This window comes from Phasianus colchicus, chromosome 1 (assembly GCF_987193195.1).
Source record: "Phasianus colchicus chromosome 1, bPhaCol1.hap1.1, whole genome shotgun sequence".
NCBI lineage: Eukaryota > Metazoa > Chordata > Aves > Galliformes > Phasianidae > Phasianus > Phasianus colchicus.
This window is the reverse complement of record NC_143436.1, coordinates 161,584,515-161,602,529: the sequence shown is the minus strand read 5'-3', so window position 1 is coordinate 161,602,529 and position 18,015 is coordinate 161,584,515.

The following is an 18,015-nucleotide window of genomic DNA, read 5'->3' as shown; positions in this document are numbered from 1 at the left end:
CAGTATTGTATGATACATGTTGTATTGACAGGGAAAAAACAAAAACAAAAACAAAAACAAAAAAACCTATATGCAGAATTATGATTATAACTTCTAAATCATCTCTACCTTTCTTGATAACTAGATTGGGAATTTAGTGTCTGTATGGGTTATGTTCCCAGCAGGTTATTAACATTTAATTAGAAATACATTTCAAATGCTCTCTGAACTAGTGTTCTAATTGCATGGCACCAGAATGGTTCTCCACTTGATGAATAAGCTCTAGCCATAACCATTTGTTTCAGATAAAACATATACAGAGTTTACATATATTTTTCCTGTTATATTCCAGTTTTTACACAGATTTGCATCTAGAAGGCATAAAAGCTATTTATGAGCTTGGGGTGAAATTGTTCAACAGTTACACAACAGATAAAAAATGAAACAATATTGCTCATATGATATTACTCTCTTATCATTTCTTTAAGAGTTTATAACCTTTTCTGATCACTCTATCAGAAATCTGGTTTATATTCAGAAGAAAATTTTAGGAAAGTTATCTCCCAATAAACAGTTGGAGGATTAAAACAAACAAAACTGTAGATTCTGTCAGTCAGAAGATTGACAATTATCATCATTTCCAACATTTTCTGAGTCATTTAAGATTATGTAATCCTCAACTAGAGCAATTCCTATTTCTCTAGGAACTAGGATGATAGAAACAGATGCAAATAGTGTGCAGAATTAGATATATGCAACTGATAATTAAATTGAAAACTACCTTTATACAGTTGCCTCAGGATTTATATAAAAGTTGATGAGTCTGCTTCTGTATCTAGCTGGTGAACTAATTCTTAACCACTTGAGATGTAATATAGAGGGATGATAACAGATGAGAAGTATTCACAGATGGTGACTATTTCTGAGTTTGCTTTTGCTAAATTGCAATGAAGAAAGCAGGATTTTGGAAAAAGTAAAAGCAATCCTAATTTGTCAGTCCTTAAATGAAGGAACTTTTGAATATACTCAGCTAAAACAAGAAAATAAATCAGGATGTATAACAAAAAAAAAAAAAAAAAAAAAAAAAGAGAGAGAAACAATTCATCTCTTAGAGTGAAGAAATGTGAACAGATTGAATATTGTATAAAACACTGGTTTATTCTAAGAATAAAATATCAACTATAGGAAAATTGACACTGCTACAATTTTTATGTCTGAAGTCACTTGAATCTCAATTATATTTAAATGAGCTTGTTTAGAAATATATAGTTTTTGATGTAGTTAGAATGACCTAGATAACTATCATCTTTGTGTCCCTCTTCTGGACTCTTTCCAGGAGATCCCGTTTTGTTTTTTTTTTTTTTTGTACAGGAAAGCCCAGAACTGAACAGAGTACTCCAGATGAGGCCTGACTATGGCAGAGTAGATGGGGAAGATCACCTCCCTTGTCTTTCTCTCCACTCTCCTTTTAATGCACCCCAGGATGCTATTGGTTATTGGCTATTCTTGGCCATTAGGGCACACTGCTGGCTCATGGCAAACCTTCCAAAGTTGAGAAGTCTTCAGAAAAGACAGAAAGGAGGAGTCAGGAAACTACAGGCCAGTCAGCCTCACCTTTGTCCTTGGTAATGTGATGGAATGACTTATTCTGAATATTACCCCAAGCAAGTGGAAGAGAAGAAGGTTATTAGGAGTAGCTTGACCAATCTGGGAGCCTCCTAGGATGCCAGGACTGGATGGGTAGATAAGGGGAGAGCAGTGGATGTTGTCTACCTTGACTTCAGCAAGGATTTTTACATTGTATCCCATAGGCAAACTTTGAAAATGTGGGATAGATGAGTGTACTGTGAGGTGGACTGAGGACTGTCTGACTGGTGGATTTCAGAGGGTTGTAATCAGTGGGACAGAGTCAAGCTGGAGGCCTGTAACTAGTGGTGTCCCTCATGGGTCTGTACTGGGCACAGTTTGTTCATCAGTGAGTTAAATGAAGCAATAGAGTGCATCCTCAGAAAGTTTGATGGTTGTACAAAGCTAGGAAGAATGGCTGGCAAATTGGAAGCTGTGCTGCCATTCAATGAGACATGGATAGGCTGGAAATCTGGGTGAAAAAAGCCTTATGAGGTTCAAGAAGTGCAAGTGTAGAGTCCTATACCTTGATAGAAATAACCACATGCATCAGAACAAGCTAGGGGCAGACCTATTGGAAAGGAGCGCTGTGGGGAAGGACCTGATGTCCTGGTGGGCAACAGGTAGACCATGAACCAGCAGTGTGCCCTTGTGGCCAACAACAGGGGCAAAGGTATCCTAGGCTGCGTTAAAAGGAGTATGGCCAGCAAAATGAGGGATATTCTCCTTCCCTCTACTTTGCCCTGGTGATGATACATCTGGAATACTGTCCAGTTCTGGGCTCCTTGGCTCAAAGAGACAGGAAACTTTATGAGAGAATGCATTAGAGGAATACAAAGATGGTTACAGGCCTGGAGAATCTCACTTAGGTTGAAACACAGAGAGACATGGGGCAGTTTAGCTTGGAGAGGACTGAGAGGGGATCTTGTCAGTTCTTATAAATATCTGAAGGGCTGGTGTTAAGACGATGGGACCAGACTCTTTTCAGTGATGCTCAGAAATAGGATGAGAGGCAATGATTACAAATTGGAACACAGAAATACCCATTAGTAATTATAAAATTAGTGATTAGTATTACAGAATTACTGACCAATGCCCAGCTTGTCCACAAGCAGTGGCTCCCCGCTCAGCCAACTCCCCATAGTTTTGAAAGTTTTTATTTTGCATGGTGTCTCATTTTATGACAGCCATCCTGGTTCTGTCCCTTCCAGATCCTTGTGCCCCTCATGTCCACTCACTATCAGAACACTATAAAAAGTTTAAATGTCCTCTCCAAAGCCACTGCTCAGCAACAACTAAAATATTGGTGTGTAGTCAATAATTTGTTTTTTTCCAAAAGCCAAAGCATAGCATCATAGTAGGCACTATAAAGAAACAAAACAACTCAGATGTCCCAGATGAAACTAAGACAATTTCAGTTAGGCTATCTTTCCATTCTATTCAGCTGTAGCATCTTTACCAAGATCCAGGTAATAACCTTTTACTTAATTTCATTTTATGTAAATATTCATTATTTAAATGTTTCTGTGAAGCATTTAATACTGAACATGGAAAGTGATATATGAGGCATAATTTAAATTTATTTACAGTAGATGTCTTAAATTGCTTTCTTTCCTACCTGTATAGAGTCTATTTGTCATTGAGTTCCTCTTTTGCTTTCAGAAAACTCGGGAGTGATTTTTCTCTCAGTTTAGTACATAGATTGGGTAGGGGGAGCAGAAACAAATCATTTCCAAGTATCTACTATATACATTTTGGTAAAGGCATTTTTACTGGCACCCATGGTAATTATCAGGTCATTGTATTTCATATTTTTTATTGTGTTCTGAATTAACTATTACGAAGCAAAACTGATTATTTTGAAATTGGAAACAGTGTATGTTACTCACATTGTGCTTTCTGAAGGGTTTTACTTCCTCATTGATGTTTCAAAAATTCCTAAGAGGACCGAAACTTTTGTCACCATCTTAGTCTGAAAGACATTAGCTGTGGAACCTTCTCCGATATTTAGATACTGAAGCCAGTAAATTAAAGTAAGTTAAATCAGCATTGATTTCTGAGTATTATGAGATATTTTACATGTTAGAAAAGAATACACCAATTAAATCTTATTCATATACAGTTTGACAACTAAGAGCATAGGGATCTATAGTAAAATGCATTGATATTATATCTTATGTTAATAATGCCTTGAATTCACTACTTTATGGAAAGTCTAACTCTTGCTCTTGTTTTGTTTTATTATTTATTTCCAAAAAAACAAAATTATTAATGAAGTAAAATCCAGGTATACTTCTGTTTCATGAAGTCTGAAATGATTTTTAAAACTTCTGCAAGAGTAGAGAAGGAGGATGTCATAACAAAATTGAAAGGCTCTTAACATAACCCCAATCTATTCTCGAAAATATCAGTTCTTCCTGGTTGACTTCAGGGAATACAGAGAAATGACAATTGTGAGAATATTATAAGATCCTAGCAAAAGTCTCCAAACTTTTATCGCAACCCACAGAAGTCTTTTAGAATAGGCCATGAGGAAAATTTCTGGGAAACAAACAAAACAAAACAAACAAACAAACAAAAACCCTCAATTAAAGCATTTCCTCATTGTTGAAAGAGCAGTTTACATGTTTTGCATATTGGTCTTCTCTTAACATAATATTTCTAGAGAAAATGCTATCAGTTTAAATATTTAATTATCTTATTATAAAATATTAACCTAGTTTTACTTTTTTCTTAGTTTTTCTTTTTTCTTTTTAACCATACATCAAACTTTTTATATTTTTATTGATGATCTTTATTCACTGATCACCTCTTATAATCTATTAATCTAGGCTTTATCTTAAATGTATTGAATTCAATTGTATTTATTTCACTGATAATTATCACACTTTTCATATATTTTTAAAAATTCAATATTATTGAAGATCTTTTGATGAGCAAGAGTGAACAGGAACAATAAAAACTTTCACAAAAATTTATCAAATATACATTATTACCCAGTTTCTGAAGATATTCTTAATATTCTGGACATTGGAGAAGGCTTTATTTTATCTTTTTTAATCTCAAAGATCATTTAAATTTTTATTTCTGTTACAATTTTGCTTGGAAGTTTTTGGGATGTAACTGAAAACATTGAACTTGAGTATTGGAATATAGTTTGAAAACTTTTTGTGTCAATAGAAGAAAAATCATGGTGAGATGATGAGAAGACTTTTATGTTGACTATCTTTCAATAATTGCAATATGATTTTATGGGGGGGGGGAACACATGGTAATTTCTGAAAAGACAGTTGATATTAAAACCAATGTGGTAGAATTCTGTAAAAACTGATAAAATAACAGTAGTGTTAAAAGTTCTAAATCAGACACTTCCCAAATCACAGCTGGCTTAAAAGCAATAATGAGTTTATTCAATCTAAAAAAAAAAATACTTGTCATGTATGTTCACTTGCAGTAATAGGTCATTATGTTCTATTTTCAAAGATATCATAGAAATTGAGGAAGTAATGGAATTTTATTCCAAGTGCTTAGAACAACTCCTTATGGAAATCGGAGTTTTAGGTACAATCAGTAAAAAATTTATCCTGATAACAAAGGGTGAGTTGTAATAATAATAACAACAACAACAACAACAACAAATTGTATTACTCAGTCATATCACAGGTGTTTGGTTTCATCTCTAGTATAAGTAGTTTTAGAATTCTAAGTATGTATGTTTTGAAAGTGAAGGCATGGTGAGACAATAGTATTAAATATTACTGAAGACAGTGTTCTTATTTTAGCTTTTTCTTTACTTGTTCCTATCCAGAAAATCTTAAAATTGATACTGTATAGGCTAAAATTTTGTGTTCTGTATATTTCACTTCAAATCCATTATTTATTTACACATCAAATATTTTTTGCTAGAATATTATTTGGAGGCTGAAAACAAACAAACAAATAAACAACAACAACAAAAACCCATACTGCAGAGATATGACAGCTTTTATCTTTTTTATTACTTTTATTTATTTATTTGTGTGTGTGTGTGTCATAGAATCATAGAATCATAGAATGGCCCAGGTTGAAAAGGACCACAATGATCACTTGGTTTCAACCCCCCTGCTATGTGCAGGATCGCCAACCACTAGACCAGGCCACCCAAAGCCACATCCAGCCTGACCTTGAATGCCTCCAGGGATGGGGCATCCACAACCTCCTTGGGCAACCTGTTCCAGTGTATCACCACCCTCTGCATGAAAAACTTCTTCCTAATGTCCTGGAACAAAGATTAGTTTTTGTAAATAGCTGGCATACAGACTGCTAAATTTGTCATTTATCATTTGAAGAATTATGTATTTTTATTGAAACTTGCAAAGATGTAATGATAAAATCATCTGAATAGCTCAGTGTCACTACTGCTATATTTTCACAAGTTTCTGGTACATCTCTTCTGCTCTTTCCCAACAATTCTACCTCATAAATTCATGCCTGTTAACTTCAAAAATGAGAGGAGAAAAAAATGGGCAAAAAGACCTGGATATGAATGCTATAACAAGTTAAAAATTGACATCTTGAAAATGGGTAGGATAAATACACAAAAAAAAAAAAGCAAAACAACAACAAAAATAAGATAAATCTGTCAGAAAGACAAAGCACAAAGATGATTTTGTCATTAAGAAGAGATAAAAAGATATCAGAAGGAGGAAAAAAAATGATATTGTATAAAATAAACTCTAAAAACCATTAACAGAACTGAAAAGTCAAAATTAATGAAAAGTGCTATTTTAAGATGAATATACCCAACATATGGAAAGTGTGAAGATGGGATTAGGTAGTTAAAAAGGTATATACATTTTTAGACAAATAATAAAATAAAAAATGGGTTTTATTTTGAGCATATTATTCAGATGGTTTTATGAAGATACCTGCCTTATACTTGGAAATAGCATTTATATCCTTTGTAGAATCATAGAAACACAGAACTTTAAGGTACCTTTGGAGATCATCTAGTCCAACCCTACTGTTTATACACATTCCCTACAGTAGTTTGCAGTATCCAGGTGGTTTTTAAAGATCTCTAAAGTAGGACATTCTGCAACCTCTTGGAATAGTTTCTCTGAGTTCCTTTCAGTAGTTTGGCTTTTATTCTCGAAAGATATACTATGGAACCAGATGTTAACTGAAGGAAAGGAAAGTTTAAATTAAAAAGAGAGAGGGAAAGAGAGAGCGAGGGAAAGATAGTTTATTGTGGTACATACTAAAAAGAAATCAGTAATTTTGAGGGGCATATTATTTGTGGAAAATCATATTTTCATAAGGATTTTCTACCATTTCTTCTTTTATTTTCTCATTTATGTCAGAATAGCAATCATTTCCTTACTTCATATTGTGTTCCCTTCACTTTGTTGGCTGACAATTAAATATACAGTTGCTGTGATGCTTTCCAAGTGAAAAACTTTGCATATATTTTACACATTACTTGTTACATATTATCCTTGGAATATATTGTATCTATATAACAAATATATATATTTGAAAAAATAGCAATTCATTTTGATTATACAATTATATAAATTTGTATCAGCATGAAAACATATGTTAAACTTGATAACATTTTCTTTCAAAAAATATGATTGGAATAATGATAAATATTAGATAACTTTAGAAAAGTTGTCTTCAGTAGTTAGCTTGTCCCCATGTTTCTTGTATAGTGTTTTTAGGAATATTTTTTTATATCAGCTATCATTCATAAAGCAAAAATAGAAGCAACTTCCTTATTTTGATCAGTTTGCATGAACAATTCATATTGCATGAACAATGAGATTTACTGATTCAAGAGATAGCTCATTAGTGTTTCTTTAGAGCAGAGAAGCTCACTAGGGTTGCCAAAGATCCACAGATCTGATCTTGTATATGAATAGGAAATAAATACTATTAAAGGAATATATATCATAAGAAGTGTTCATAGTTCAGTACACACAAAGGAATGATAAATTCATAATCTTATCTCTCAGCAGTTCTTTTCAGAATTCCATTGATTATAGAAATAGAAGAATGAATTGTCAACCTGTAATTATCAACAATCTCTTCCCAGATTTAACAATTTAAAAAATGATTTAAATTTAGTAAATGGCAGCATCTTATAATGGATATACTCTTTGAAATTTTGTTAGAAAGGTCCTTTTTTTTTTCTTTTTTTTCCTTACAGAACCTTATGTTTCTATTGATCTCTGTTGTTTTTGACTGAATAATAAATGTACATTAGAAGTTTCCAGCTAGAGGTCTGCTTCTCTGTATTCTCCATTAAAATAAGCTGCAAAATCTCTCCCTGTTTCTCAGAAATACCCTCCTTACTGTGACAGGTAACAACAGCACAGTGGATCAAATATTTGGAAAGGCTCTTTTGCTAGAATTCAGTAAAGATTAGCAAAACTCAATATAACTTCCTAGGAAATATCAGTCAGAGATAAATAATTTTGTTGATGTATACACTTAAAAGACTATTATAGAATAGCAAACAGTTTGCATTGGAAGGTTCCTTTAAGATCATCAAGTTCCAATTCCCCTGCTGTAGGCAAAGACACCTCCCTCTAGATCAGGCTGCTCAAAATCTCATGCAGTCTGACCTTGTACATCTCCAGAGAGGGGGCATTCACAACCTCTCTGGGCAAACTGTTCCAGAGTCTCACCACCCTCAAAGTAAAGATTTTCTTCATAATATCTAGACCAAATTACTCTTTTCCAGTTTTAAGCCATTTATCCTCATCCTGTTGCCCTTATAAAATGTCCCTTCCCATCTTTTCTGTGGGCCCCCTTCAGGCCACTATATGGTCTCCTCACAGCCTTTTCTTCTCTAGACTGAAAAGGCACAGTTCTCTCAGCCCGTCCTCTTAGGGAAGGCGCTACAGCCCTCTAATCATCTCTGGACCTGCTCTAAAAATTACATGTCCTTCTTGTGCTGGGGGCACCAGAACTGGACCCAGTACTTTAGGTGGAATCTTACAAGAGAGCAGAGTAGAGAGGCAGAATCACCTCCCTTGACCTGCTGGTCATGCTTCTCTTGATGCAACCCAGGATACAGCTGGCCTTCTGGTCTGCAAGCAGACAATGCTGGCTCACCTTGAGTCTTTTATCAGGCAACACTCCAAATCCTTCTCTTCAGGGCCATTCTCTAGCCATTCTCCGCCCAGAGTGTATTTGTGCTTGAGATTGCCCCAGTCCAGACACAGGACATTGCACTTGACCTTGCTGAACTTCATATGTTGGCATGGTCTCAGCTCTCAAATCTGTCCAGGTCCCTCTGGATGTCATTCCTTCCCCCTAGTATGTCAACCACAACGCTCAGTTGGTGTTATCTGCAAATATACTGGGGGTGCGCTTGATCCCACTGCCCATGTCACCTACAAAGGTGTTAAATGGTACCATTCCAAGATCATGGATACAGAATTTCCCACAAATAATTTGCTTAACTATTATTTGAACTAGCATATCCTCATGATTTGGTCTGCATATGTCTGCATCTCATCATTTCACAGAATTTTCACAGAATGGCCAGGGTTGGAAGTGACCTCAAGGATCATGAATCTCCAACCCTCCTGCCACATGCAGTGCCAACAACCTCCTCATTTAATGCTAGACCAGGCTGTCCAGGGCCCCATCCAATCTGGCCTTGAACACCTCCAGGGATGGGGCATCCACAACCTCTCTGGGCAGCCTGTTCCAGTACCTCACCACTCTGTAAAGAATTTCCCTCTGATGTCCAACCTAAGTCTCCCCTCCCTCAACTTAAAACCATTTCCCCTCGTCCTGCAGTTATCTATCCTTTCAAAGAGTTGATTCCCCTCCCCTCTGTAGGCTCCCTTTAGGTATTGAAATGCTGCAATGAGGTCACCCCGCAGCCTTCTTTTCTGCAGGCTGAACAAGCCCAGCTTCCTCAGCCTGTCCTCATAGGGGAGGTGCTCCAGTCCGCTGATCATCTTTGTGGCCCTTCTCTGGACCCTCTCCAACAGCTCCCTGTCTTTTAACCTTTAAACATATGACATGCATTTGTGTGAAACTAATACTTTTCCATTTAGGTAAGAATGAAGAATAACTATGAAAAACTCTAGAGATCCCAGTATTTATTCAAGCTTATACTCCTGTGGTGAGCTGTGTCTGAAAGAGAAATTAAGGACAGAAGGAATACATAATTGTAGTAAAATCAGATTGCCTCTCTGTCTGATACTTGAATATATATACATATATATATATTTAAGAGCAAGATGAAAGAAGACTTGTCACAGTGGTCCAGATGAAAGATCAAACAAAAATGTGCTGTAGTTAGAAAATATTTATATCTATCTCCAAAGAAAAATAGTGAGGATTATATCATATTCTCCAATTAGCTCACTCAGTAATAATAATATATATCTCTTCAGTCTTAAAGATATCACTATAAGTGTAACTCATTAAAAGTACATAAGCTGAGGCTCAGAGTAGAAATAAGACATTTTTTGGTAATAAAAATACTCCAAATAAGTTACACCTGTTCACTGTTTCCTACACTAAACGTTAGAAATTAAAATTTTAGCTGAAATGTGGAAATTTTCTAACTTACATCTGTTACAAATTTTACTATTAACATTGTCTTTGTAATCCTGCTTCTGTTATTTGAACTCTTACTTTCAGGAATAATTGTTTGAGAGTGATCTGAATTAGAAAAAAGGAAAAACTTCCCTGACCCTCTTCTTTAATTCTTTCTGAATAACATGCCTTTCCCTGTCATTACTTGATCTTTCCATTTGGAATTATGCTTCACCTTTAATGATACTAGATATGATCTGTCACTAATCATATCATAAGGAATAATAATACAGGGGGAAAAAATTAGAAAGACCTCTGCTGTACTTCAGAGAGGAAAAATATAAGTAATTCATATATTATAAGTAATTCATATATTATCTGTTAATCTGCATGTAAATTAAACTACTTAATTATAAAAACAACATCAAAGAAAGGGAATCTGTATATAATACTTTATATACAGTACTATATACACAATTGTACATTTCTTTCAAATACTTTTCATTGTTCAGCCAGTGTTAAGCTGGAGTGACTGTAAATAATTTCCATGCCACCAAACCTCAGTACTGCTGGTAACCTGGATCATGTGTTTAAATTCTTATAAATGAAGATAGAGTAAAAAGGTATAGAACACATTGCTAATTTAGCTTGAGACACAAGATGTATTTGTCATTCCAGTGTGAACGTGGGATTGGTTTGCTTTGAGAAGAACATGCAATTGTTCTATGTCAGTAACCTAAGTCAAAAAGACCTGAAATTGATCATTCAGAGAAAAATTTTATGTGCATCCAGTAAACAGCTTGATTGGAACTTCTGAGTATCCTGTAGATAGATAATAGAATCACAGAATCATAGAATCATAAAATGTTTGGTATTGGAAGGAATATAAAAAATTACCTAATTCCAATCCCACTGCAGGGACATTTACCACTAGATCAGGCTATCCAAAACCCCATTCAACTTGGCCTTAAATACTTCCACAGATGGGGCATCCACAAATTCTCTGGGCAACATGTTCCAGTGCCTCTGAGTAATTTTTTTTCTTTTTTTCTTTATAACTAATCTAAACATACAATTTTCTAGTTTAAAATCACTACCTTTGCCCTGTTACAGCCTCATAAAGATCCTCTCCATATCTTTCCTGTCGGGCCCCTTTAAGTACTGAAAGGACACAATAAGGTTGGGGCTTCTCTATGTTAAGGTAAATAATCCCTTTTTTCTTATTCTGTCTTCATAGCAGAGTTACTCCAGTTCTTTGATCCTCTTTGTGGCCCTCCTCTGGACCTACACAAACTGGTCTATGTCCTTCTCATGTTGTGGACTCAAAGATGAGCAGTTTTTTTAAATTTTCACTACCATCTAATACCCCCAAAATACAAAGATTTATCATTATTTCTCTCCATCATTCAAAATATTTAAGTAAGACCCTCTTGCTGGATATATATTTTTAGGATTCTCAGTGTCAGAGTTTTATATATTGCATTCTGTGTGTAATCTATTTTAGTTTTCCATCTGAATTTTTGATTCTGTATTCCTGGACAAAATCATTGGCACTTTACACTGATTTCCTCTCTTCAGCTTTGATAGGTAAAAACACTCTCCAGCAGTATGATTAAAATCTTCTGCCTCAAAGATGTAGTTCCTGAACACCACCAAGCTGCACTCCTGGGGTATGGTTAGTGGCCATGAGCAAATCATGTCCTTTAAGATACCCCTAGTGATTGAGATATTTTTAGATTTGTTATTTTTCCTCAGCAGAGTATGTTGTAACACAATGACAGTAAAAGGAGCCAGAAAATAAAAGTCTCTATGAGAGGAATGAAAGCAGTCCTAATCTTACTAAGACTAGATGATAAAAGATCCTCAAATACAAAGCAATAAGTTGTGAAGTTGTGAACTCCTGCCATTCATCCAGCTACTATCTATTTTTTCTTTCTCTCAGAAACTTAAAAAATATATTTATTGGTGATTTGATTGTAAACCAGAATCTATCTTATGGAACAATGTATGAGTGTGTTTTCTTAAACAACGAAAGCAAGGCAACTCAAAATGTGAAAATTTAGTCACTGAGATTTCAAAGGGTGCTAGCCTCAAAGTACTGCATGTTGTTTTGCAAGGCAAAGTTTTGGTAATGGGGCCTTCAGAGGCCTCTGTGAGAAGGATCCAAAAGCTGCTCCATGTTAGACAAGAGCCAGTTCTAGCTGACTCCAAAAGCTGGGTCTAGATCCAAAAAAGACCCACTGCTGGCAAAAGATGATCCAGTGAATGATGCTAGCTGTGCCTCTGTGAAAGCAGATTTAAGAAATAGTGTGTGTGGGGGGGGGGTGTGTGGAAATGCTGCTTAACTGTAGCTGGGAGAGAGGAATGAAAAAATGTGAGACACAGAACTCCAAAGACACCAAGGTCAGTGAAGAAGGAGAAAGAGATGTTCCAGGCTTGAGAGCAGAATTTCTCCTGCAGATCATGAACTCAATGTTGAAGCAGGATGTCCTTCTGCAGCCCATGGGGCACCATACAGAGCAGATCTCCACATGCAGCCTATTGAGAAGCCCACAGTAAAACTAGTTGGTGGCTCAAACTGCAGCTTTAGTAGAGGAGTCTTTGGTAGAGCAAGGGGCAGGAGCTGCAGCCCATGGAGGACTGGAGCAGAACTGCATCCCATGTTATGGATCCATGCAGAAGTAGTTGTTAAAGAACTGCAGCCTGTAGAAAGCCCATGTTGGATCATTTGGGAAGGACTGCATTGGGTAGGAGGTACATTATGCTGAAAAACAAGAATGAGAATGAGGAACCAAGAGAGACAAAGTGTTATGAACTAACCACAGTCCCATTCTTTATTGCTCTGCACTGCCTGGAGGAAAGCAGAAGGTGGAAGGGTGGAAAGTGGTTTTAGTTTGCTTTTAGTTCTCATTACTCTGTGCTGTTATTAAAAGAAAGTAAATTACCTACTAAGACTTTGAGGAGACCAGACATTTCATACTGATTTTCTGATGCTTCTTCTCTCTGGAATCACTCTTGTGCTTGACCTTAAAGAAAAAACAAATATTTAAACTTTAAAAAAAATTCAATGTGCTTTTTTTTCTTTTTTTTTTCTTTCTTTTCTTTTTTTTTTTTTTTTAACAGAGAATGAGAATTATGAATATATGTGTAATTCTGATGAAAACAAATAATTTTACTTTACAAAGGGAAGATAAATATCATATAACATGGTCAGTATCTAAATCTTACAATGAATATTTTTCTGATCTGACCTGTAGATATAACACCATTTTTTACTATTAAGCTACCAGAAGAAATATTTACATGGCGATTACATTTTGCAACTCCAGTAGAATAATTTAGAGCTCAGTGTATATGTTCTCTTTCAATTTTGCTGACAATTAATAGGGTGAAAAAACTCTAATATTTTTTGGAAATCGTAATTATTAACTGTTATCACAAAAATCTTGATACCATAAGCAGGATGAAAATATACTTCAAGATCTACTTACCTACTTAGATTTTCCTATAAATCAACATATTTGAAGATTCCTTTTTTTTATGTCATAAAAGAATTAATTCACCTAAAATCATTTTTTTCATGTACATACATACTTATATAATATGTGAAATATTCTGCTATTAATAGTAATATGATCGCTTTGATCTCAAGCGGTCTCTCCAAATTTCTTCTTGGATATTATGTGAGTACTTAAGTATTTATATAGTTATTTCATAAGTCCTTCATTAATTAATTCTTTTCCTTTAAGAATGTTTAAGAATAACTACATTTTATGAAAGTTCTTGTCAGGAATTTTAATGTGGGTATTGGTGGTTCCTCCAACAGCATTCTGGGCTAGAATTAGGAATTGGCCTGAATAGAAAACCCATCAGAACTACAAAATTAAAATAATTAAATAAATAATGTTAATACGTTCTAAAATGTGCATTCTTTTAATATTTTGAGAGATTGATACCACTTTTTTACTTGCTTCTCCTATTTACTGCTTCTTCATGTTTACTGAAAATAAGTCTTATTATTATAAGACTCCTGTTACTTAATGAGCAGTGACTTTACTTATTTTTCTATCTAAATATATGTTGTATGTGCTGACTATATGTATATATTCTAGCTAATGCTTTCATTGCATGATAATTTAAATAGCAAGCCTGCATATTACCTTATAAACTTAATCTTAATGGACAAAAATTATCAACTTTCCATTCTCAGCTATGCATTACCATCATCCATTTTTTGTCCATTTGTTTTGTTTTGTTTGAAATGTGAGAACTTAATTTATTCTGAGTTAATTTCCAGGACTTAAATGACAAGACTAATCTCATCTTAGCGTATTCTTCAAGTGAAAAAAGCTGAACGTACAGATCCGTATCACCATTAAAAAGTATCAGTAACAATCAGATATTAGACACGCTTCTCATGTGCTTTTTCCAATGCTAGCTTTGATCTGCTCCTTAAGGTCTAGGGAACAAAACTGACAGAGTTTGATTTGATTTTTAGATCCAGATTAGTTCATAGATGAAGGAGGTAGTGTTGCTAAGGCTGTTGCAGATAAGGTTAGTGTTACAGAGAAGTGCAAACTAGCTCTGCCTTTCTGAGAAGATCTACTAGCAGCTGAATAACACATGGAATGTCATGATTTATTATGTTATGCAAAACAAATTTCTGTGCTCAAGTGATAGCTCCGGTGCAATGTCCTTTAGAGCATTAATATTTTGTCTCTCTTCCTGTGAAGTTTTTTGTAAAATACTATTTATGAAGTACAACATAAATGCACAAAAACTGTGCAGTGCCCAGCTGGTAACTAGTACTCCACAGATTTGATTCACACCTCTCTCTCTCTGAGAAAGCTATTTCAATGCCTTGAAAATTCAAGGAAGTGCAGGGCAGGCACATGCACCTTCCTTGAGTTTCAACTTCAAAATCTACAATTGTAGTACCTTTGATTTTGACTGAGTGACTCTGGATTTTTATCTGAGTAAATTAGCTGAAGATCAATGTCAAGATACATTGACCTTTCATGATAAAAAAGGTAGAATGATACATATGATCTAAAATTAAAAAAAAAAAAAAAAAAAAAGTCCAAAATTTTAACTTTGCTTGTTGTTTTCTTGTTTTAATTTTATAAGCCTAATGTGAACACTAGAAAGTTATTTTGTTATATCCTCTGCCATATTTTTCACCTGGCATTTCACCTGGTAAAAAAACTTAAATATGCATCCTTGGATAAATATATACTTAAGAAACATGCTATAAACATCAGTCCTAGTCCCAAACTATTGTTGTTGCAACCAGACAGCATCAAATAAATCTGATTTTTCTATTCACAGAAAATATAATTTTTTCCTCTTTAATTTTTTTTGTGTGTGTGTGTGTGTGTGTGTGTGTGTGTGAAGAAATTAGCTGTGTTCATAAAGATGACAGAAAGAAAAAACTGAGAAGCTTGCGCTTTGACTTCTAACTATAGCACCATTAAAACTCATAATTAACATGCCATGTCTCAGAAAAGTGATGACAATCTGTATTTGAATTATTAAAGTCTATTTAAAATCCTTGAGAATGTTGGCTTAATGCAGAGAAATTGAAGTATTTGCTTTCTTACATTGATCTTTTTACTATAAAGTAAATATACTTGTTCTACAAAACTTCAATTGCATTCATTTGATATAACATCCCATCCAGAAAAAAATGTAGTGAATTTTCTTGAGTTGCAATAATTGTATGAATTTGACCTCATCTGCAATCTGCATCACCTACAGGTTATTACATAAACTGTTTGTTATTATTATATATTTTTTTTTTTTCTTCTTCTTCTTCTTCCAAATAACAATTAAAATAGCTGCTAATGTTTAACAGAGTTGTTCTATGGATTTTTTACACTCATCGTTCTACTGCAATATAGTTCTGAACAAAAAAGTTCCATGTTGCATTCCTAGCAGTACCTTTACAATATTAAATACAGGTAGTAGCTTAAAAACTGCTTGGAATTCTTCTAAATATTGCTGCCTGGCAAGCAGAGAAGTTAATCTTATGATTTAAGCAAATAGAATAATATACAGGTTCTATCCAGCTACAAGTTACAGTCATCTAAATATATCTAAATATAGTAATCAGTTCAGTCAGACACAAATAGTTATCTCTGCATGAAGTACCCCTAAGGAGACCACTGTACCTCATGAAGGGTATTCAAATACAACAGAGACAATATAATATGCAAAATATTTGTCCTCTTGGTCTAGCAGTCAAAAACCAAGTGATTTACCTCCTGCCACAATCTCAAAGGATGTCATCTATGCGTGATAAAAAGACATAAGCCATAATGATTGTATGTGATTAGTTTCCCTAACAGCATTTATACGCAGTGTGAAGTAGTCAATGCACTCATGGCATTCAGGCTGGGTTTTTCAGCTTCCCCCAGGATGACATCTAGCCATTAGATATGCAGTAAACTAGATGGTATTCATCTGTCCACACACACACATCTAATATCATTTACTTAAGTCAATCTAGGGATGTCTCAATTATTTATATAGAAATGAGAGCTATGTCATCATGATGCAAGATCTATGCTCTTCTGGAATAAAAGCTGGAAATAAGGTAATATAGAGAATTTAAATCACCTGACCAGGGCATACTGAGGTGACAAAAAACAAGTCTTTCTGCAGAATGACTTGGACAATATTCTGTTACACATGATCTGATTTCTTAAGATAAGTGTATTGTGACATGTGCCTGTGTTAAAAATAGTGTGGCCAGCAGTCATTCCCCTGTACTCAGCACTGGTGAGGCCACACCTTGAGTACTGTGTTCAGTTTTGGGCCCCTCACTACAAAAAAGACATTGAGGCCCTGGATGTGTCCAGAAAAGGACAGCAAAACTGGTGAGGGGTCAGGAGCATAAGTCTTATGAGGAGCTGCTGAGGGAGCTGGGATTGTTTAGTCTGGAGAAGAGGATGCTCAGAGGAGACCTTATTGCACTCTACAACTTCCTGAAGGGAGGTTGTGATGAGCAGGGATTTGGCCTCTACTCCCAGGCAACAAACAAGACCCAAAGAAATGGCTGCAAGTTGTACCAGAAGAGGTTTAGGTTAGATGTTAAGGAAGAACTTTTTCTTTCAGAGAGTGATTAGACACTGGAATGGCTTGCCCAGGGAGGTGGTGGAGTCACTGTCTCTGGCAGTGTTCAAGAGGCATCTGAATTAGGAGCTACAAGATATGGTTTAGTAGCTTGTGATAGCAGTGGTGATGGGAGGACCGTTGGACTAGATGATCTTTACAGTTGTTTGCAACCTTGTGGTTCTGTGATTCTATGATACTATGATTTGTGCTGCCAACCTGCTAGTCTATGGCATGCACAGATCTCTTGTATCCTGTGTCATTCCTGCTAACTCCATGTAGATGTCTCAGACAAGTTAAAGAATCTCAAATTACACTCTATGTGTTTGTCTAGACTTCTAAATTAAGCATTATTTTTTTCTCTGTCAACTGAAACTGACCCATATGCTTAGGACTAAATGAATAAATTGATGTTCTAACACTGTTAATCCTTCTATTAGCTATCCTGGATGCTACTGTTACTCCTGGAGGTTGTGTAATTATTCCCTTTATAAAAATGTGATGCAGCTTGAAAAATAATATTGTTAGGTAGCTGATAGGAAATTCTGACCCTTAAAAAAAAAAGAAAGAAAGAAAAAAGAAAAAAAAAAGAAAAAAGAAAAAACCTTGATGTTGCTATGACTTGCCATATAATGTCTGACCATTTAACTACCTAACAGCGGCTAGATTTAACTGCTTTTATTGGTGCATCCTACCTTATAAATTCAAGTCTATGACTTAAAGTATTCTAAATTATTGGAAATGGTCTCATAG